At 48.1% G+C, this 23,390-nt stretch overlaps 1 protein-coding gene across 2 annotated transcripts in view; it reads left to right on the forward strand.

Moving 5' to 3' along the window:
• Positions 1-4,741: 4,741 nt before the first annotated feature.
• LOC144104919 (uncharacterized) overlaps positions 4,742-23,390 on the forward strand; it is a 211,524-nt gene continuing 192,875 nt past the window's right edge. Inside the window, exons 1-3 of one of the 2 annotated variants that reach the window (XR_013308657.1) lie at positions 4,742-4,807; positions 9,265-9,549; positions 14,514-14,627. The gene's annotated coding sequence lies outside the window, so the exon portion shown is untranslated. Of the gene's footprint in view, positions 4,808-5,703; positions 6,076-9,264; positions 9,550-14,513; positions 14,628-23,390 lie in introns of those variants that run through there. The other variant, XR_013308658.1, reaches the window with a different exon arrangement.

Genomic DNA, 23,390 nt, shown 5'->3' on the forward strand with positions numbered 1-23,390 from the left:
AAAAAGATAGGTTGAAGCCTAGTCCACTCCCCTCTAGCTTGGCTTCCAAACCTTGCAGGTACAACATGAACAACAAAGGGGACAGAGGACATCCTTGTCTAAGCCCCCGCTGTATCTCTACAGGCCCTGATACATTTTTTTCCCATTTTATGAGCACTCTGTTACCTCTATATATATCTTTTAAAAGATTAATTACTCCATTTTCCACATCCAATGTGCCCAATATGTCCCACAAATGCTCCTGAGTAACGTTGTCATAGGCTCCCCTAATATCCAGAAATGCTAGCAATAAGGGCCTATGTTCCTTTTCCGCAATTTCTATACACTGTGTCAATGAAAATAGATTGTCCTCCAACCTCCTTTGTTTCCGGAACCCATTCTGTAGTTCCCCTAACACCCCCTCGTTCTCCACCCAAGCCTGCAGTCTATCCTTTATAATTTGCATCACCACCCTGTGAACCACAGATGTCACTGTTATGGGGCGATAGTTACTTACGTATGCTTTGTCCCCCTTTCCCTTATATATCATGTTCATTCTACTTAATCGCCATTCATCGGGGACTTTCTCATCCACTATCATTTTGTTCACTACCTGTATTAATGTTTGCTTGGATTTTGGTCCTAACTTCTTTATCAACATAATCGGGATCCCATCTGGTCCTGTTGATGTGCCACTAGGAACCTTCTTCTCTGCCCTTTCCCACTCTCCTTGCTCAAGTGAAGCTATTGCTGTAACCGGTCTATCCTCCTTCGGTAAACTATGTGCCACGTGCTTTGCTGAAAATTTTTCCGTCATCCTTGTTCCTATGTGTTTTATTGCTTCATCCCCTTCTAGTCGAATACCCTCATCTGTAACAATAAACCTTTGTTCTAGCCTAGTTTTATTACTCATTGCATTTAGATGTTTCCAGAATTTTTGGGCTGCTTTTCTATCCTTTTTATTTACTTTTGACATCCATTGGGCACCCTTTCTTCTAATTTTCTCATTAATGAAATAGGATGCGTCCCTTCTACACTTTATGAAGGTATCCCATTTTCTGTCTACTTCGGGTTTTGGTTCCCCCCTCTTCTTGGAATATCTGTGTTCTCTGGATGCTTCCTTGCGCTTTTCTATTGCCCTCTTGACCTCCTCATCCCACCAACTCTTGGGTTTGCGTCTTTTCCCTTTTAACTTTACTCGCACCTTAGCTAGCTCTAGCTCCAGTAATCGAGTTAATTTGGTATAAGTCCATTCTGTTTCACTATGCTCAAAAATTACTTTCTCGATTCTTTTGGCTGCTACTTCCAATTGCTTTTCTGAGTAAAAATTTCCCCCTGATTGTTCATCTTGCTTCAGTCCTACATTGCTTTTTCCTCTGAAGCTCAACTTGATACGCTTGTGGTCACTACCTAGACTTCTGGAACCATCTTCATCTATGCTCATTACCCCTAATCTGTTATACATCCTCTGTGACATTAGTGCATAATCTATCGTCGAGTGCAGACTCCCCGCCTCCCATGTTATGAGCCCTTCACACTTCTCGGTGCTGTTGCATACAACTAAATCATGCCTGTCACACATGTCCTGCAGCATGCTTCCTGTCGAATCCGTGTACCCATCCAGGTCTTCTATGTGTGCATTCATGTCACCTAATATAATTATCTCGCCCTGTCCTCCTAGCTCATCAATGTCGCTTGCAATACATTCTAACATTTTCCTGTTTTCCTCTCTGGCATTGACCCCTGTCCACAGGTATACAAAGCCAAGGAGTGTTAGCTTGCCTGCCACTGTTCCTTTTAGCCATAAATGTTCCCTGCATCCCAGTCTAACCCTTTGAAAATTCATACTTTTATGAATGAATGCCCCAATTCCACCTCCCTTTCTGCTGCCCTCTGTTCTATTGCAATATTCCCATGCGTAGTCTGGGTTACAGGGTGGTTGCTCCATGTCTCTAAGATGTGTTTCCGCTAAACCATATACCATTAATTCCTCCTGTCTTAACTGTTCTTCTATTTCCTCCCATTTCAGTCTATTCCTGCCACCTTGCATGTTAATGAAACCTATATCTGAATTAACTTGGCCCTGGCGCTTGCGTCTCTTTCTTCCCCTATGGTTCCATTGTCCGTTTGATCTTAATTCTTCCTGCTCTACACTGGTTCCATCAGAGCTCTGGGTCCCCCCAAAAAAGCTGTTGCCTGGCGACCTATCCTACTACCCACCTTCTTGCCAGTGGCACCACCGTAATGGATGCCATCCTGTGCAAAAGGGTGGGGCCTAACCTCATACACTTCCCTGTTCACCTCCATCACCTCGTATCTTAGTCGTCGACTCAATAGCCTAATTACCCGATTAGTCTCCACGACCCTCCTTTCCGTTTCGCGAGCCTGTCTCTGGACCTCTGGGATTGTGCATATGGTCACATGCACACTCCCAGAGGCCTCTCTAAGCCTACGCATCCCCACCTCCAACTGCGTCTCAAGATTCTGGCTCCTCCCCTGCAGTACATCATTGAGACCAGCATGGATGACCACAAGGTGTTCGCCATCCATGCTGCCCACCACCACCTCCCGGGCTCTGACCATTGCATCCACCATGCACTTTCCCGACTGAGCCTCCACCTGCACCCGCCTGTCTGCCTTCACTGCCGTCAGAACGCCTCCCTCAACCCTCGCTACATTCGTGTCCCCGACCACAAGAACTCTCCTGCGCCCCAAACGTTCGCTTCCTAATTCCATCTGTTGGCCTCCGGATCGCTCTAGCTGCCTCTCCTGCCGCTGTACGCTATTGTCGCGAGTTTCCATGCCCGCTTTAACCTTTTTCATTGCGTTCTCATTTTTCTCACTCGATGCTCGCTGCACTACAGCACTGTACGATTGACGAGCCTCGTCCCCCACCTGACACTTCTCCGAACTGGGGTGCCCAGCCGGCCGCGACCTGAGCGCTTCAACCTGTTTTTCTAGTTGGATCCGCTTTTCCCGCTCTTCTTTAATCTCGCCCACCATTCGCTTCAACAGGGCGGCATTATTCTCCTCCTTTTTAATCAAATCGGCGACCTGAGCTTCCAGCTTAATCCGTGCCTCTCGTTCGACCTGCCAGTCCGCATTAAGTGCATTAAACCCAGCTTCCCATTCCCCTTTTAACGCATGAACGGCGTCCCCAAACCGCTTGCACATCTTACACACGAAGCTAGCCTCATCCGCCTCGGCTAAGCTCCCGAACCCAGTCTCATCTAAGTAACACCAACGGTCGCACTCCTGGCACTGTACTAACTCCCCGTCCTCGTCCTCCTTAACTTTCCTAGCTTGCCGACCCATCGTCCGGCCGGCTACGCCTTGTGAGAGCCCGCCAAAATTCCTATGCCGATAGCCCTCGACCCTGCGCAACGTAAAAACCCGCTAAAAATTATTCTCACACACCTCCGCTGGCCTCCCTACCCTTAACTCGGTTTAAAACTACCGCCCGACAGCATGTATAAAGTGTAAATACCAAAAACACTTAGCTTCGGACGTAGTCGCTGCAGCTCCCAGCCACGTTGCTCCCAGCGCCACCTTCCACTCCAGGTCTCCAGGCCAAACGAGCCTGGAGACCTGCAATGGGGCGGTGCCGCCATCTGTTGGACTCTTGGGCAAATACGACATCTGCTGGTCCCAGAATCGAGCCAATTCTGGTTTGCTGCTTCTTAATGGGGCCTTCAGTTGTAAATCAACAATTTCATGGCCATATGTGTTGCTCCACTGTATCTATAGAATCGTCGGAGATTGCTTACAACTTACATGAGCGTCAAGATGGCATACATGGTACAGGCTCGCAAGCAGCGACAGAAACTGGTTTGTGTGTCAGGCCGCGACGCTCGGCTACTGGTCCGGAGTTCCCGGGTTCGAACCCGACCGCGGCGGCTGCGTTTTTATGGAGGCAAAACGCTAAGGCGCCCGTGTGCTGTGCGATGTCAGTGCACGTTAAAGATCCCCAGGTGGTCGAAATTATTGCGGAGCCCTCCACTACGGCACTTCTTCCTTAATTTCTTCTTTCACTTCCTCCTTTATCCCTCCCTTACGGCGCGGTTCAAATGTACAACGATATGAGACACCATTTCCTTTCCCCAAAGCCAATTATTATTATTATTTTTATTAATATTATTATTAATATTATTATTATTATTATTATTATTATTATTATTATTATTATTATTATTATTATTATTATTATTATTATTACTGGGGCGCTTTCAGCCAATGCGACTGCAGTTGCGAGGTCCTACGGCACGCGTTACAACATGCTCTTCTCACCGTTGTGGCTGCGTTTCGATAGCGGCGCAACGCACAGAGTCGGTGCACGTTAAAGAAACCCAGGTGGTTGAAATCATTCCGAAACCTTCCACTACGGCGTCGCTCAGATCCTTGGCATCGTCTCGGAATGAGCGCGCACAATACGTGCTTCAGTCCAGCTGCGCAATGCAAACTGCGCTTGTGAAACAGCATATTTCACGAGAATAATGATGCGAGTTCACGAAACATTACTTTATGGTAAAGATTCATTCTTTTACACTGGCAGAAAACTCTCGGCAAGCGAAACGGGCTCATTTTCGCCTCAGTGGTAAAAATTTAGCCTACGCGATGCGCTCTTTTCGGCTGCGCGCCTTACCGCGCCTCTGCCGTCAGCGCCGCCATACGGCATCGGCGCGCTGCGGGGCCATGCTTCCCCGGCCGGTTTTCACACCTGCCCTTCTCTAGCCACCTAACCTCCAGTCTCTACGCGTACCTCTCCAGTCTCTACTCTCATCTCTCTAGACTCTAGTCAAAGCACGGCAAAGGAGCGGCAAGATTGGTTGTAAGTTGCTCTTGCTGACTTTGCGTGTTTCCGTGGTTGAGAGACATTTGAGAGAACTTTGGGGTGTGTTGGGCTTGTCTTGTGGGCTTGTGAGCCGTGCGCTAAAATCTCCATGTCGTGTAAGCAGCATGTCGGGGGCGCCCATGGACGTACGTTGCGTTGTTTTCCATCCTGAGTTCACGCCGCGCTTTGTTGTCCCCCTACGCTGTGTAACGTGTGCCGCTCGCTACAATGCGTTCCTGTCGTTGCGAACGGACAGATACGGAAGAAGCTGACAGCATGCCGCAGGGAAGCAGCGCAGAGGGGATGCGGAGAAATCTCGCGAAGGGAACAGCGAAATTGAATCACAAATGCCAAGGACAGGTGAAAAGGCGCACCTTCGGACTTAGGGCTAAGCCTTCATCCAATCCCATAACCGAGTACCGATGAGAGGAAGGCGCGCGTGCGTAGTACAGGCTTCGAAATCTAACTAGCTTGCGCGAGCGGCGATTTTTTCCAGCGTCAGTGCCATGTGACGGAGCCAGTCTGCTAGTAGGTTGAAGTTGAGCGGGGCCGATCGTCAGCTAGGCCGTTCTTTCGTAAGGACGTCACCCCTTATTAGCGCTTCAGACGAGCTGGCAGAGTTAGTAGGGGAATTGTTTTGCCCGTTATGTTCCGGAGGTCAACACTGTACCCACCTACGCGCTTAATCGGGAGGAAAGCGAGAGCATGGATCGTGCATAGTTACAGAAGTGAACGCGTTTTTTTTAAACAAAAAAAGGGTAGTTATCGACACCGAGATGTAATCTTTTGTAGCTTCAGCGTGGACGTATTCACATGACGTCATCCGCAAGGGGCGCTAGCGGCCGGCGCGTCATTCGCCATTTTGGTGGTCGCGCGCGCGGCAGCCGCAGCATTTACCTCGCTTGTTATGTGTGAAATGTGAGTGTATTTAGCGTCTCGCCGCAGATCATTTCTGTCCGACCCGTAACACTGTGTGACTGAGTGGATACGCCGTGAACTGCGCGAAGCAGAAAAGAGCGGGCACGCTGAAAACGTCGACCCGTAAGAATGTGCAGGTGCCAGCGTGGTGTGCGACGTACTACAAGACGGCTGCCGTGCGTTGAATTCACCGATATTGAGGTTTGCCTTGTGCACGGCGTAAGTTTGCCGACAGGCCAAGGAATTAAAGCATGCAAATCTATGAGAGGGTGGAATTGCTTGAGAAGAGGTCGAGCCCAACATCCGTGGTGAGGGTGCCGACGGCCGAAGTGCCGTTTTTCACCTAGGTGAGTAGTTAAACTTGTCTGCTCGTTTAGCTAGCTTAACTTGTCATCTCTGTCTGCTGAAAGTGACGTGTTACTACTGAATGTAGCGGACCTCCTATAGACCTCCTGCATGTTTGTAAACAAACGAGGTGGCGCTGCAGTCGCTAGCGGGCTAGGGTGCCTCGATGCGCGCTGGCATCGAGGCACCCTATAGCGGGCTCGCGGTAGGCAAAAGGCCTGGGAGTGGCATCGGTGGCGTCGCGGAGAGGTGTTGAGAGTGGGTTTTCAAGGCTTGTAGGCGCATTTTCAGTTTCTGCGAATCACAGTAATGGTTCATGATTTCAACTTAGTAATTTCTTGAATTACACGAGCTCGCATTGGCCACGTGCGACGTATTCAGAGAAATAGCTTGCACCGTGTATTGTACATATGGTTATTAGTAAACAGAAAGCATTTCTGGCGTTGACTTCTACGCTAGGCATTGAATAAAATAGGAAGTTTTTGACACTCTGCTATAGCCAGAATGATTTTACTTCGGGACAGCAGTGAGAGGATGTGCTGGCGTTCTTTCGGCGGAGCAGACGTGCGCTCACCATCTGCTGACATACGTACATGTCGCGCTGAGCGAAAAGTAGGGACAGTGTCATGTCCCCATTCTCCTCTGTCTCGCTTAAGCGCTGTTTTTAGTCGCAGGATCATGCACCAGCCAGGCCAAATTCTCTCTCCCCTTATTAAACTGGTCGATGTGGTGAAAATTTTTGATTTCTGGAATTATTTTCTTTCTTACCCTGGGGTGATCTGTTTCGTGATGAAAAAATTATAGCAAAATATTCAGTAGAAATTTATAAATTACGCTTTATTGATGTGTGGTCGTCAAAAATTGTGAGGCGATTTCTCTGATTTCTTTGACGCTGTCTTTGAGTTCATTGCCACATTTCTTTGACTAAACCGCAAGCGAAGAGGCCAAAAACGAGGGAATAAACGTTGAGGTTCGTTTTCTGACCTTTCACATTTTCTGCGATTGGCATCACTCACACCTTCGTAATATCGTAACGCAGGAAAATAGAATGATTCTATCTGTCGCAAACAATTTCTGAGACATTGAGGAGTGTAATAATTCTCTTAATTTTTCCTATTGCGCAGTACTATATATATATGTTTGTTATTTTTGTAAGAAACGTTTTCATGTAATTATGCATGCATAAGTACATGATCATCTAAAAGAACTAATAGCGTCATCATATAGAACAGGGCTTTGTGAACATGCTGGCATAAAAAAAATAGCGCACTTTCTACTCAATTATTTAAAGCCTTGGGGTGACTTGACGAGGGTGTTAATTATAATGGCTCAAGAACTGCACCAGGTATACGTACAAATAAAGCGCATTACTGAAACTAGCGCAGAAGTTTAATATTTGCACCAAATTTGGGTACATATCGCATGCATAAATAACGAAAACACTTCATAGCCGCATCCCCTCTCAATCTCGCCACGTGTCTGTTAGTAGCACGCCTGCTTCTCCAAACAAGCTTCGCGATCATGGACCACATCACGAAACATGACACATGCAAGATGCAATAAAAAAGCATGTGGCAATTAGCACACTTAAGGCACGTTATTCTAAGCATGCTAACGTGACCCTGCAAGAACTTTGACCAGACTTCTTTGAACTCGAATCAAATAATTATGTCGGTAATATTTAAAAAAACATTTTCAGGTATATATTAAATGCCATAAAACACGTCATTTAAACATGCTGTGCTATTAACAAAAGAATGCATTCCTTGGGGACGAGTGAACCTGCCAGCGCCCCGTGCACACCAGCTCAAGGTGATAAATACGTGCACAGCTACATAATGTGCGTTTTTTCTTTGCACAGTTATAAGTGCACCATGCTGATGTTCAGGTGAATGAACGCAGTAACTTGCATGCTATTAAGTACATTGAGTGGCAGTGCCGATCGACTCCCAGACTTCGCGTTTTACCACCGCAGCCTATTCCCTGTTAGCCAGTTTCCTAATGCGATATTTATATGTGAGAAACCTATCGGGGCTAATTTAAATTTCCTTTTATGCTACTACGCGGATCCAACAGTGATGCAACCGGTCAATACATGCTGCTTCTGCAGTACGCAGGCATGATGCAGCCGCCGATAGCTAAGGCAGCTGCGGTAGGCACGGGCAGGTGGAACCTGTTTTGCCTACCATGTGAAAGTTGCTCCTGACATCAGCGCCACCGCATCTTCGTGACGTCGCAGGGTGAAGGAGGTCTATAGGCTACACTTGCGGCAGTCTGCAAGAGCTATCACAATGCCACCCTGATATCTCAACAAGCAAGACTGGGACTTTGCAAGGCTGGGACTTGGGTGTGGCGGATCATGTTGCTCTCCTCACATGATATGTGTTTGGGTGGGCAAGTTAATGCTGTTTGGTTGTCTTAGTTCCTTAAATGATGGTGTGCTCTTTATGTTGTTTCCTATGATGCCGTCGGTCTAGTCCTCTGGCCAGAAGGAGGGAGGTTTCACATTTACGTCAGTACAGGGCAGCGCATGCGTTCTTAGATTTATTCTTAGGCCACCAAGGCAGGGAAACAATTGCAGAGCAACGTGTAGATGAGGGTGAATAACTGTTGTTAGTCTCTTTTCTAAGAAAGCACGGCAGACACCTTGGCTGTCGGTGCATATGAGTATCTTGCTTTTCTCAATATGGGGAGTGGTTATGGCTTCAGCAATCGCTAGAATTTCTGCATTGATAGGAGGTGCCCACGTGTTACTTAGCATGGGAATGCATATTACCTATGACAGCTGTCTGGTTGTGTGATACATTGTGGCTTGTGTTGGTATAGTAAGTGGTAGTGTGGCGCATTGAAGTTGTGCTGCCAGGTAGGATGCTAGCATCTGTCTGCTGTTTGTGTTTGTTGAAGTGACATATTTTTATGGCAGTAGAGAGGGCATACACTCAGGGGGGTGTGCCCCATGAAACAGAGGGTGTAGGAATGGTGGGGCAGTCTGCTACATTGTATCTTTCGTGTCCAAATGTTGCCTGTTGCATTCGAAAGATGATTGGCTGTGAAGCATGGTTCCCCTAAATTTAGTGAGTACTATGTACTTGGGGAGTGTGGTTCCTAGTTTGTTTTTTTGTGGGAGTGCAAGTGTTATGTAGGAAAGCTGACCATAGACCAGTGATTTGAATGTTTTTCTTGGTTTCCAGCTCCCTAGAGCTTGCTGCCAGCTTTCCTTCAGACTGCGATGCTGACATGGCAGCGACGATCCTTAGACATGGATGCCAAATTGGCAGTGCATGCCACAGAGGACATGATTCTAAAGTTCAAGGCAGTGATGCATAGTGCGGTGCTGACGTGCATCTCCCTAAACAATGTCTGCACGGCGCCCAAGGTCCTTCGTAGCCTGCCTTTCTGGAACATCCACATCACACAGTCGTCGTAGGAGCTGGCTTTTTCATTTTGTCTTCCCCTGCAACCTGCGTTGTTATAACGTGAGTAGCCACTGCAAAGATGCTACTTTACTTTTCAGGTTGTGTTAGCATTGCTGTGTTAGCCTGTAAGCTGCTTCTTTGAGTGGGTTTTAGTGCAGAAAGGGCTGCACACGAATGCTGCTCTAGTGTGTTTGAGCCATAGCAGTAAGTGGTGCGCCTGCCTAATCCACTGGTCTCTTCACAGGTTTAAAACCTGGAGTAAGGTTTGAAGATAGTTGCAGGTCTATGAGTTCAAGAACTGCAGCTTTGTATTTTCATTTCACGCCAGGAAACCATGAGTACTGATTGGATGGCCACAACATGTCATGTTGCTCTCAGGCGCGAGCGCTTTTCATGCTGACATATTTTCTGCCCTAGCTGCTTCATGACCACCTCTCCTGCCTGTTGTTGCATATTTAGCAGGACCTTGCATTACTGCTGGTGTGCAGATTTTTTTACTTTTTAAAACTCCTGCCAATGACAGTCTAACATTAACTGGTCACCTCGGGTATTTGATCTTCACACAAATATGTGGGCTGCTAGCACAGCGTGTGAGCATTTGTGAATTATATGAAAAAGGGAAAGGCAGCCTCCAGTGTGACTGCTGATTCTGTTGCATTCGTGAAAAGTGAAAGAAACAAAGCAAAGCTGGTTATGCACTAATTGTCTCACCGTACATATTCTGGTGCCTAAACATGCCGGTCCTCTCTTGGCCAGTGACCGACCATTGCTCTATCAAAACAAGGGCTTGCAGCATGAAATCAGTGTTTGAGGAGAATGAGTGGTGCAATTGTCTCAGGTAGAGAAGAAATGGAAGTAGTTCCTAGTATTATTTGCGATTTTTATGAGATGATAACCTAATTATTTTTGAGGAACGAAAAATTTGAGTCATTACCCAGTGAAACTGAAATCTGGTAGAGCTAAATAGTAGCTGCATTGCATAAATAGACCTTTGCACGAGTATTACCCCTGTAAAGTGCGCAAGCTAAACCCGCTTATGTTTGAGGAGTGTCACTGACTATGAGTGCACCCTGCCAAAGCCAAATGGCGCATAGGGAGTGTCACTTGCAGAAGAGTGCTCCAGTTGGAGTACGTTCACAGAACACATTTCACTGGTGTAAGAGGTTGAGGTTGTTGCAAGTTACTCGTGGGGTTGGCCTTGCGGATTCTGCCGCCAATTGCTCCACTGTAGCGACACTTACAATTCTAAATGGGGTCCACAAATCGGGCATATACCTGAGACCTGACTGGTCTACATAGCTCTAAACACAGTCACCTATAACAGACAATAGTCAACTATTGCTGTCACCATCTGGAGTCCAAATCCGAGTCCCGGAGGAACTGTAAAAGAAGGCGTGAGGCCTCCTTTCTACATGAGTTTTCCGTGCGGGTAGACAATATCCTTAAGGGAACTGTGAGGCGCTCCTGCATTCTTAAGGGAAGCTAACACACACCTTTCTGTGTTGTGCACTGGACAGCACATAAGATGTTTTATATCACCGCGGACATTACATGTGGAACACAGCGGAGACGATGCCAGACCCGTCTTGTACGTCCACGCAGGGGTGCGAATGCAGTGTAGTAGAGTGGCCTGGAATTTTTTTAGTACCTTGGTCACACATGTCTTGTTGGGTGCACTCGACAGGGTACTGAAATAGCCGAGCACCATTTCTTTGAAGAGTCTCTTTCTTGTCATGTTGAGGTACTTTCCTTGATGGATTACTGAGAGCGGTGTACGGGCAAGACTGTCCGCCACCTCTTTGCCTCTGACTCGTATGTGAGGGGGCACCCATTCGAGTCGTGTGGAGAAACCTCTGCTGTGCAGATTATGCACCATGCGTAGAGAGCTGAGAGGCAAGGCAGCAGCAGCGAACCCGCGCTCTAACCTTTGAAGGGCAGATTTTGAATTGGTCACGATCACTACAGGTTGAGCTGGACAAGGCCTTAGCTTCTGTAAAGCTTCAATTGCAATGCTTTCGGTCGTTGTGGAGGACATGACTTCCGTGAAGCGTACAGACCACACAGTATTCAAAGAATTAATGAGAAAACCTCCTGCGCTAGCGCCTCTGGCCTCATCCACAGAACCATCAGTAAAAGTTGGCAGATGGCGGGCATACTCTATTTCTGAATGTTCGAGTACAAGCGAGCATTTGCCGCTAAAGGAGAACTGTTAGGAATAGAGACTGCGCATTTGAGGCTCGCAGATGACCAGGATGGTTTCAACCGCTTGCTTTGTCTTCGAACATCAAGGCCTAGGGAACTAAGAGAATTAAGTGCCAAGTAGGCTCAGGACTCGGGTCTCTTTTGGAGCCGCTACAGAAGGGCTCGCCCTGCTAATGTCTCCCCGAGGCAGCCAGACTGCATTAGTAGCCTTTGTCAAGTGATAAGGCTAAGAGGTTCCAATATTAACTCATGGAGAACTACATTGTTCGCTGCTTTTTTGTGTAACTCCAAGGGCTCTTAGGCCCAATCTGCAAAATTTCGAGATGGTAAAGCTGTGATACCGAGGGGGAAATTAAAGGCAGTTGATAAATTACGTAACTAATCACCAGTGCTTCGGGAAGTCTGACCATTGAGGAAGGGTGGTTTTCACTTGCGATTCTATGGATGACATTCAGACGTAAAGATAGAGACTAGACAATGGAATCCACAGCTCATCGCCACTGTGGAAAGGAGTCAGTAATGACGCCCAAAAAGCACATGTGACTGAAATGATTATTACAAGAATGACCAAGGTCTATCTTAACCGCGCATAACGTCTTCCTGTACCAGGAAATAGGACGAAGCCAGATTTTTGATGGAAACAATTCCACACCTTGAAAGTAATCTTGTACTGAAAGTAGGGCCTGTCGAGCTATCAAGGTTAATCGCTTGTGCTGGTAGCCGGTAAACCAAAGACAAATGTCGTCTGCATATATGGACATACGCATATGCCGGCTTTTTTTCTGCACTGAATCGGGGAGACCAACCACTACAATGCTCAAATGCAATAGGAAAGAACACTTCCCTGAGGCACACCTCGCCATACAGCACTATTCAACAGTGAGCTCTGAAGGATGCTATCATAAGCCTTTGCAACGTCAAGAAAGATGGTTAGTGTGAAACTGCAGAAACCACTCAGATGTTCAATGTGGCTTACCAAATCCGAGACGCTATCTTGTGCAATGAAACGTCGGCGGAAACCAGTTATGCATGTTGGTAGTGTCTTGCTGTCCTCGAGCTACCACGATAACTGTTCACTTGCCAGCTTCTCCATCAGCTTAGCCACACATTGTGTCAGGGACACTGGACAGTACGAAGCCAGGTCCGTCATCTTTGCCAGGCATCAGAACTGGGACAACACAAGCCGCCTTCCATGACGGAGAACCTTCGTCAGTCTCCCAAACTCGATTGAGGTAGTTTAGAAGCGTCTTCCTATGTTCCAGAGGCAGGTTCCACAGCATTTAGTTGGTGATGCCGTTGGAACATGGTGCACACCTGTGCCGCAGACTGTAGAGCGCTGTCTGGTGGAACTCTCTAGGCGTGACCAGGGCATCCATGACAGACATGCAGGTAGCAGGTGCAGGACAGAGGTCAGTTCCAGAATTTGCATGTACAAGGCATCTTCAAATTCTTCTGCCAAGCACACAAGAGGTTTCTGCTTGCGTATTGAAAGAGCTTAGAAACTCTTACAAGGGGGAGATTCTGGAGAGGCTAGGAATTCGCCTTGGCTGGCCTTGGCTTTTCATTTATTTCTTTCATTGTGAAAAATTATTTAAGTTTGTTATATTTGTGCTACTGCATCAAGCAACCCATTTTCGCAAGTCTTTGGTTCTTCATACTCTCGTTTAAAAATTCCGCTCGGTGTCTGTTGCTATTTTTGTGGCCACGAGTGATGCTCTGCTTCCTTCTTTAGCACGATGTCATCGGAAAGTGCCTCTCGAGGTACCCAGGCTCACTGCCATTAAGTGCGCCTAACTTGCACATTAGACGGGGGTATTAGTTTTAATGTGACAGTCTTTGAAGCTCAGAGGACAAACGTATCTGCTCAACATGAATTTGTGGGCTAGCCTATGCAGCATGTTTGACTTTGCAGCTGTGCAGGAAACAAGGACAGGCAACAGGCGACAAGAGATCCTATACATAGCTGTGTAGGATCTCGATGAACAACGTGTTGCAGACGTTGTTGATCGTGAGCGAAAAACCTATGAAAAATCTCCACAGAAGCAACCTATGAAGCAGGTGGACCACCTATGTCACGTGACCTTGCGGCGTCGTCGCAACCTGCCCACCGGAGTGTGAAGAGACTGCCCACCGTGTAGGGTGGCAGTAACAAGGCCCACTGGTGGCAGCACCTGCCATCGCCAGGTGGTATGAATGAATATAGAGACCGATCAATCATGCATATATGAGAATTAACCCATTGCGCTATCGCGTTGTACCTTTCAGGTGGAGCTTAAGTGTCCCCTCAAATTTTTTTTTGTGTTGTCATTGTTGTGCTGTGTTTTTTAATTTGCACATTGGCCTTGTTTCATGCTTAGTTATCAGTGGTCCTTTTCTTGTACTTTTCTTTTCATGTTGCTTCACTTGTGGAGAGAATTAGGAATGTCTCTTCGTGCTAGGAGCTGTGGCATTTTTTCTGACTTTTTTGCATTTTTTGCCTTTTTTGTTTTCAAGAGGCAAGGCTTGCAAAGAAACTGATGTTGTAAAGGTGTTTCAGATCTTCGACACTAAAATCAACTCTTATGCCAGCGTTTGGTGCCTGATAGCCTTAGTTATTTATGTGCCATAATTCCCGACACATCAAACAAAAAACAACCCCTACTGAAAGTTCTTGAAACATCACAGTCTCATATTGGCCAGTGTGGAGACTGTCAAGGGGAAATAACTCACGGTGAGAGCGGGATGGTAGTTGCAGTTTGCGTCTCCTTTAGCGGGCGTTAGCAGCAGCTTTGCCAAGCAATCTTCTTTTGTGGTAATCGATGCCAAAACGCGCTTCCATGCAGGGTTGATGACATCTTATGCTACAAAGGGGCCGGGTCGTTTCCTTGGTTCGGATAGGAGAGAGCCGGTACTCAGCGTAGCGCAGGTGAGGCAGTCTTAATCAGCAGCCCTGTCAGGTGAGTGTGCCCTCACAAACATTTCTTCAAGACACTTGTTAACTGGTCTGTGCTGGGCCTATTTGTAGTGCTTGTTGTTGGGTCGAATATGTCCAGGGCATGCTAGTGCAAAAAATTCAGTGAGAATGATAAAAAAATGCCCACGATCCAACAAATGAGACTGGATAAAGCTTGCATTGTTTTGGTTTCATATATGCGCGTTGCTTTGTGTTTTTGTGGGACAAGCCACAAACACCAACCATTGATCTCTCGACGGGTCACCCATAATGCTTTGGGAAGGGAAGCAAGTTCATTTCTGAGCACTTGTCAAGGAATTTTGTTGTTGGTGTAGATGGAGATGGAGCTTAGTGTGGTGTTTGTAACCAACTTGCACAGTCTTATCGTAAGCGCTAAATGGAGACAACCTGGAATGCATGCCAAATTTATCGCATGGGCCAGATTCTGTGACGTTGTGTACGCTGGGAGTGAAAAGATGAATCCGTACTGTTGGGGGCAGTATTACCTAGGTTAGTGTGGGGAGTGAGGGGGTCCTATCCTCAGGTCCTTTGGTCCTTTTTTTTGGTCATTTGCTATGGTGACCAAAGGCCGGACCCCCCCCCCCCCCCCCCACATCTTGTAAGCAGTGGAGGGTTAGAATTTTGGAGTCAGTTTGGGAAATCCGAGGTCTCTTTAGACTGCGACCGAGGCCCAGGCCCAGACTCCGTGGTAAGCGATGGTAACCGCACACAGCAGTGGTTTTGAGCTGCCTGGTAGTTGTTTTGAGTATCTCGGAGAGTGCATATTTCATAGCTTTCACATCATGGGCTTGTGATAATGGAACCCCTTTTTCACCAATCACCTTCACCTGGGCATTCAGAGGAGAGTGCAAACTTCGTGTGCTTCACTTTGTCTGGGGCACCCTGCCACAAAAAGCGGAAGATTGCCTGGTTCGTGCGCCTCTGAGGGCGGCGGGCACTTCCAAAATGCTTGCACTGAAGCTCAAGAGTGTGATAAGCAAGTTGAGAGCAATCGTGGCTTGAGCAGTCAATGGGCAGCGCATCTTGCTCATTTCAGACACCTTCCTGGCCATCTTCTCCTCGGCTTCCTCCCAGTTCCGCGTTGAGGGCCGTCGCTATCGAAGAAGAATCCCAGCAGCCTCGTCTCACGAACTGTTGGAACCACTGGGACTGCGATGGTGTTGGCGCAGTTGAGGGGCATGGCCGAGCTTTTGCTCTTGTTTAGGCGTGCTCCACTTGCGGCGCATTAGTCACTTGTGAGCTGCAGCACTGTCGCGGCTGAGTGACTGTGATGTCGTCGGCGTAGCCGAAGACAGGCACACCGGGTGCTCCCACAGGGAGAACAGTTCTTGTGATGCGTGGTTCGGTGGCCAGACACTACAGGAGCGGCTCGATAGCAATAACATAGAGTAGCAGGGACAGTGGGCACCCCTGACGGACGCCCCGCGTGACGGAGAACTGTTCGGAGACGCGCCCCTGGTCTATCACCGCCACACGTAGTGCCGCGTATAGCGCTCATTTCATTTCATTTCATTTCATTTATTTTCTCCTTAAGGGCCCGAGGGCATTACATAAGGGGGGGCGAATTAACATGATGTACAAAATCTTGAACGTGGAAAAATGTGAAGAGCAAAATACAAAATACAATGAAGGCAAGCAAAAACAAAAGCAAGGAAAAAATACAGTAAAAAATGCAGACATACATCTAAGTCAAATAAGAGCAAACAAGCAAGCGCAAAAGAAAATTACACCAAGGCGCAGAAATGGAACCAAACTAAGTAACAAAAGAGTACAAAGGGGACAGTCTATTCAGGATGGCTGAAGTTTTAGTTTATTGCGGAATTGTTTTCTGTCTGTGCATTCGGCTATGTTGTACTCATTGCAAGGGTACGGGTGGAAATTCATGCTAGAGACTGGCTGTGGCTAAAACGGGAAGATCTTCTTAGTGGTGTTGTTAGTAGCTCATGTCTGGACCGTGGGTGATAATAGAATGTGTGAAGAAGGCACAAACGAGATATGATGCGGCGTGATGCGAGGGACGGCAAGTCAAGGTCTCTTTTCATTGAGGTGACGCTGGAATTTCTTGAATAGTTCGAGGTGTAGGGGTGTGTTTATTCGGTGAACCCAGATGATTCCAGCCGCTCAGGGGAGACTCGCAGCGAAGCGTCAGGCGTGGCGAAAGAGCAAGGCAGCGAGCAACTTCTTCGTCCTTGAGAGCGGCAGCACGCGACGCATGTCAGTGGTTATATCGATGAAGATTACCACACTACAGTTTCCCCCCGGGCAGAGAAGGAGCCATCCTGGCGACTCATGGTGCCGAAAGGACAGACGGATCGTAGTAGGGCTTGATTCGGTCCACATGAACTATTTCGCGTCCACGGCGACGCAAGTCCGCAGATGGCGTAACGGGCTCAACTACGTAGTTCACAGGAGATGTTTTTTGAAGCACTCGGTATGGACCGTGATACCGAGCAAGAAGCTTCTTTGACAGGCCGGCGGTTGTGGCAGGAACCCAGAGCCACACCAGGGAGTTGGGCGCATATGAAGGCGCCTCACCAGTGTCACGATGGTGTTTTTGTTGCCATTGATTTTCCTTTGTGAGCGAACGAGCGAGCTGACGGCATTCTTCTGCATACTGGGCGGCGTCCGAGAGTGGCGTCGATTCAGAAACATCAGGGCGGTAGGGAAAAAGCGCGTCCATTGTGCAGGTTGGCTCGCGCCCGTAAAGAAGAAAAAAGGGAGAGAATCCAGTGGTGGTCTGTATCGCAGTGTTGTACGCGTAGGTTACGAAGGGAAGAACGTGGTCCCAGTTGGAATGAGCGTCGTTGACGTACATGGCCAGCATGTCACTCAGAGTACGGTTGAAGCGTTCTGTCAGGCCATTCGTCTGAGGGTGGTAAGAAGTAGCGGTGCGATGAATGATGCGACATTCTTTCAGTAGGGCCTCGAGAGCGTCGCACAAGAAAACGCGTCCGCGGTCACTGAGCAGTTCCTTCGGAGTCCCGTGGCGAAGAATCAAGTTGTTGAGAATGAACAAAGCAACGTCTCTTGCAGAGGCAGAGGGTAACGGTGATGTTTCAGTGTAGCGAGTCAGATGGTCTACTGCCACAATAATCCACCGGTTTCCAGCAGGAGTAGTCGGAAGAGGGCCATAGAGATCTATGCCAACGCGGTCAAACGGACGAGCAGGGCAGGGTAACGGCTGCAACGAAACAGAGGACTTCTGAGGAGTTTTTCGGCGTTGACAAGATTCGCAAGCGCGCACGAAATGTCTTACGAAGCGGTACATTCCACGCCAGTAAAATCGCAGACGTAGGCGTGTGTAGGTTTTCAATACGCCACCGTGAGCACATTGTGGGTCACCATGGTACGCAGCACAAATGTCGGCGCGGAGATGACGCGGGATGACTAGAAGCCACTTCCGTCCATCAAGCAAATAATTGCGGCGATAGAGAAGACCGTCACGAATGGAGAAGTGGTGTGCTTGGCGGACGAGCGCTTTGGAGGAATGACCGGGAGTAGGACTTGAGAGAAAATTCAAAAGTGCATTGATCCAGGGGTCATTCCGCTGCTCGGTAGCCATGTCGATAGTTGTAAGAGTCGACATATCGTAGGCACAGACGTGGTCAGACGAATTATCTCTAGGCAATGGCGAGCGGGAAAGAGCATCCGCGTCCGTATGCTTCAGCCCTGATCGATAAATGACATGAATGTCAAACTCCTGGAGACGAAGAGCCCAGCGAGCAAGGCGACCGGATGGGTCTTTCAGAGAGGCAAGCCAGCACAAAGCACAAAGTGAAGTTCTGTAGAAGAGCAGCGAGTTGATCGCGTTGTGCGGGTGGGAGATCTGCGTCAATAGCTTGTTGAAGAACATCGGGTGGCGTCGAAGCGGTCGCTGTATCGCAAGAGCTGAGCACATTAACGTCTAATGAAGTAGGCGTTGCAGGAAGAGTATTTACAAGCGCGGGATCAAGTTCTTCAATACGACCGAGACACTCGCCGCTTAGCAGGACGGACGGGCACGAAAATGGATTTGAGACGTACATTGCACTAAGGCCATCTTCGATCTTGAGGACCGCAAATGGAAGCAGGAGGCAGGGATGGCGTGAAGCGGCGTCGGAAGGTGTGAAGAAGACAGTCGAACTAATAACGCTTTCACAGGAGAGTGGAACGAGGGCAGCAGAAAATGGAGGAATGTCTGTGTCACTGGCGACGAGGAGTTTTGCAGGCCGGGTAGGGACGTCACACAAGACGGTATCACAAAGAGGTAAAAAGGAAACTTCCGCGCGGGCGCAGTCAATAACGGCATGATGAGTGGAAAGGAAATCGTAGCCCAGGATGATGTCGTGTGAGCAGCGAGACAGTACAATAAACTCGATGGTGTATAAGATGTCTTCGATGAGAACACGGGCCGTGCACGCCGCTGAGGGATGAATGCGCTGTGATGAGGCGGTGCGAAGCGAAAAGTCGGAAAGTGCGGTGGTCACCTTACGAAGACGACGGCAAAGAGCTTCACTGATGACTGATACGGCAGCGCCCGTGTCGACTAGAGCGAGTACTGCGACGCCGTCGACAAACACTTGAATTACGTTAGTGGGAGAACACCGAGGACTTGAAGAGTTCGAACCAAGCGCAGTTCTTGCCCCGGGAACTGCGACTGTTAGTTTCCCTCAACGGTGCCGGTAGAACGTCGGAGTGGGGACGGGGAACGGCGACGAGGGGAAGGTGATCGGCGAGCTGTGTACGTTTGATTGTCACGAGATACAAATTCGGAACTGGGCGGATTTCTCGGCGAGGGCTGGTCTGTATTGTAGGAGTAGTTCCATTGTTCAGGTCGAGAAGGTGGAAGGCGTTGGCGGCAAAGGCGTGCGACATGGCCCGGCAGCCCGCAAGAGTAGCAGATTGGTCGGTTGTCCGCGGTACGCCAAGGGTTCGTAGGGCGTTGGCGTACCCTTGGAATAGGGACATGGAATGCAGACCCAGGCAAAGGCGAAGGAAGGTTGGAAGGAGCGGCCTGGTAGGAAAGAGATGCTGATGGCATGAGCGGCCTGGCCGCAACTTGGGCGTAAGTCAGTGGTGCCGTTACTTGCGCTGGCACGGGGCTGGGCGGCAGCACAGGGCTGGGCGGGAGCATGGAGCTGGGAGGAAGAACGTCAGCGATGTGATCTTGAACGGCACGCCGTATGGTAGGGGCCAAAGACGGAGCCATGTCAGGAACAAGGCGGCCACTATCCTGTAACTGAGGGACCAGCGATAGCTGGCGGGCGACCTCTTCTCGAACGAAGGCTTTGATTTGCTGAAGTAAAGGGCTGTCCTCTGATGGGGTAGAACCGCCCAGCGCAAGTGTAGAGATGGCGTCGTCTCTAACACCGGACCGCCGGGTAGAAGCGCGCTTCTTACGAAGCACGTCGTAGCTCTGGCAAAGCTTGATCACGTCACTCACCGTGGCAGGATTTTTTACCCAGAGCATTTGGCACGCGTCGTCAGAGATGCCTTTCATGATGTTCTCGATCTTATCCGCTTCAGTCATTAGCGGATCGACACGCTTGCATAGGTCCACGATGTCCTCTATATAACTAGTGAACGACTCATCGACTTGCTGAGTGCGCTCACGCAAGCGTTGTTCTGCCCGGAGCTTGCGAACTGCAGGGCGGCCGAACACTTCTGCAAAATTCTTTTTAAATGCAGACCAAGATGGCAGGTCTGCCTCATGGTTGCGAAACCAGAGGTTCGCCACGTCAGTCAGATAAAAGATTACATTGCTTAGCTTGATAGCGTCGTCCCATCTGTTGTAGCTACTGACGCGCTCATATGCCGCCAACCAATCGTCGACGTCCTGGTCGGCTGTGCCACTGAAGAAGCACGGATCACGCTGCCGTAGAGCTCCAGAACACAGCACGGTGGTTGGGAGGGGCGACGATGTCGTGGCAGTGTCATCCGGCATGCTGGAAGCAGAGGGTAACGTGCGGCTTCGTAGTTCCAGGGTGGACGGGAACGTACCCAGCAGCACCTGCACCAATTGTAGGGGTGTGTTTATTCGGTGAACCCAGATGATTCCAGCCGCTCAGGGGAGACTCGCAGCGAAGCGTCAGGCGTGGCGAAAGAGCAAGGCAGCGAGCAACTTCTTCGTCCTTGAGAGCGGCAGCACGCGACGCATGTCAGTGGTTATATCGATGAAGATTACCACACTACAGAGGTGATAAATCGTGCTGCGCGGTTTTGAATGGCTTCGAGATTAGCGGCGAGGTATGATTGTGACGGGTTCCAGATGGCTGATGCGTATTCAAGCTTTGGTCTGACGAATGTGAGATGTGCTAGTTTTTTAATGTCTGAGGATGAGTCGGAGAGACTACGCCGCATGTAGCCGAGAACGCGTGAGGCTTCGGAGCAAATGGTTTCAATATGTGTAACCCATGATAGCGATGGTGTCATGTGCAGGCCAAGATATTTGTATGATGATGTGTAGACAACGGGTGTAGAGTTGAGGTAGTAGGGTGTCTTAATCTGGTTGCGAAGGCGGGAAAATGTCATGACTTTACATTTGGTCGTGTTTAAAGGCATGAGCCATGTTTCACACCAAAGTGAGATAGCATTTAGGTCTTGTTGGAGGGTGCACGTGTTGTCTTGGTTAGTTATGGCGCGGTATACGATGCAATCATCGGCGAACAACCTCAGTTTAGATTTGATGTTAGAGGGCAGATCATTGATGTAAATTAAGAACAGTAATGGGGACAACACGGCGCCCTGAGGAACACCGGATGTCACGCTCGAGAGAGGAGATGTGTAATTGTTAGCGCATGTGCACTGAACACGTCCTTTCAAGTAGTGCTCTAACCATGATAACAGTTTTTGTGTTAAACCAAGGCCGGACAACTTTAGCAACAAGTGATTATGAGGGACACGATCAAACGCCTCCGAAAAATCTAAAAAGATGGAATCGATCTGGTAATGGTCATCCATGTACTGCAATATATCATGGGTAAATTCGGCTAGTTGCGTTTCGCATGAATATAGTTTCCTGAAACCATGCTGTTGAGGATAGAAGAAATTAATTGATTCAAGGTGTGCCATAAGGTTAGATGCTATAATGTGTTCAAAGAGTTTTGAAGGAATACTAGTCAGGGATATTGGGCGATAGTTAAATGGGCTTGAACGGTCACCTGATTTAAAAACCGGTATTATTCGGGCTTTTTTCCAGTCGTCAGGTATGTTCCCAGAGTCCAGTGATTGGGAAAAGATTAGGCAGAGTATGCGGCTCGACAATGATGCAGTGTTTTTTAACAATTTGCTGTTGATTTCGTCGCAGCCACCTGATACTGACAGCGGAAGTGAGCTAATGAGGTTTGATATGCCCTGTGCATTAATTTCTATTTCTGTCATGGGGTGCGAACGAATGATAGGTGTGTGATTGACAGGGGTGATGTTAGCGGGCGTGAAAACAGAAACAAAGTAGTCGTTTAGTGCGGATGCGCATTTCTCAGGGTCAAGAGTGTCGCCACCGGGATCTGCGAGTTCGATTTGGCTAGGACGGGATTTGTTCGATAGAAGACGCCAGAATTTGTTTGGGTTGGATCTCAGAATTAAAAGCAAGTCAGATGTTTGGAATTTCTTCTTAGCCTCAGTTAGCTCCTTTAGGTACTGTTTTACGCATAAGTGGTACTGGTTCCATTTTTCAGGATTGTTATTCTCCTTTGCAGTCCTGTAAAGTCGTTTTTTTCGATTTAGTAGTGATTTGAGGCGTTTATTAAACCAGGGGTTGTTATTGTCAGATTTTACCAGAATTGTAGGAATGTATTGGTTTTTTAAGTTGACTAATGTGTTCTTAAACAACTCCTAATTAGCATTTACCGTGCGAGATAAATAAGAACTGTGGAAAGTTTCCAAAAACTCATCAAGACCGTGATTAATGCTTTCAAAGTTTGCTCTTTTATAATCCGTGATTAGTTTTCTTGCGGGTGATCGTTTTTTGATAGCTAATGAAATGGTAATGTGAAGCAGGTTGTGATCGCTGATACCGGGCAGGAGATTTATACCTGTTACACTATCGGGGGATGACGTGAGCAGGAGGTCTAGAGTGTTATCGCCTCTAGTAGGCCATGATACCATTTGCTGGAGGTAATGATCTAGCACTAGGTCGATAAATTGTCTGGAGTCGGCTGACGAACCATTTGAGGTAGACATGAGAGACCAATTGATATTAGGGTAATTGAAGTCGCCAAATAAAAAGATAGGTATGCCAGGAAATGTTTTTTCAATATCGGTTAGGGCCTGATCTAATAGATCACAGAAGGACGGGATGAAGTCAGGTGGCCGATAACATATGCCAAAGATCGCCTTGGGAGGCGCATTGCCGATACGTATCCATGTAAGTTCTAAGTTTCCGTCATGACGTATGAGTGAAGATGATAAACAATTTTTAACTGCCACGAGAACTCCCCCTCCCCTCCGATAGTTCCTATCTCGTCGGTATAATGTGTAATTTGTGTTATAAGAAAAAACTTCATTGTCACTAATGTTGTCGTTCAGCCAGGTTTCTGTTAAGAGTAGGATGTCAGCATAAATATCTTCAACGAAGCTGAGCAGCTGATTTCGCTTAGGTATGATGCTGCGTATGTTGGTGAATCCGATGTTAAGACTTGTGCATGACGGTGGTTGGTGCCGGGATGGGAATACGGTAAGCCGAACTGATCGTCAGTTATTGATATGCGGAGAAGTAGTGCTAGTAGAACTGCTTTCGGGAGTGATTGCAGTGATCTGGGTGATATCT

The sequence above is a fragment of the Amblyomma americanum genome, chromosome 9 (genome assembly GCF_052857255.1).
Source record: "Amblyomma americanum isolate KBUSLIRL-KWMA chromosome 9, ASM5285725v1, whole genome shotgun sequence".
Classification (NCBI taxonomy): Eukaryota; Metazoa; Arthropoda; class Arachnida; order Ixodida; family Ixodidae; genus Amblyomma; species Amblyomma americanum.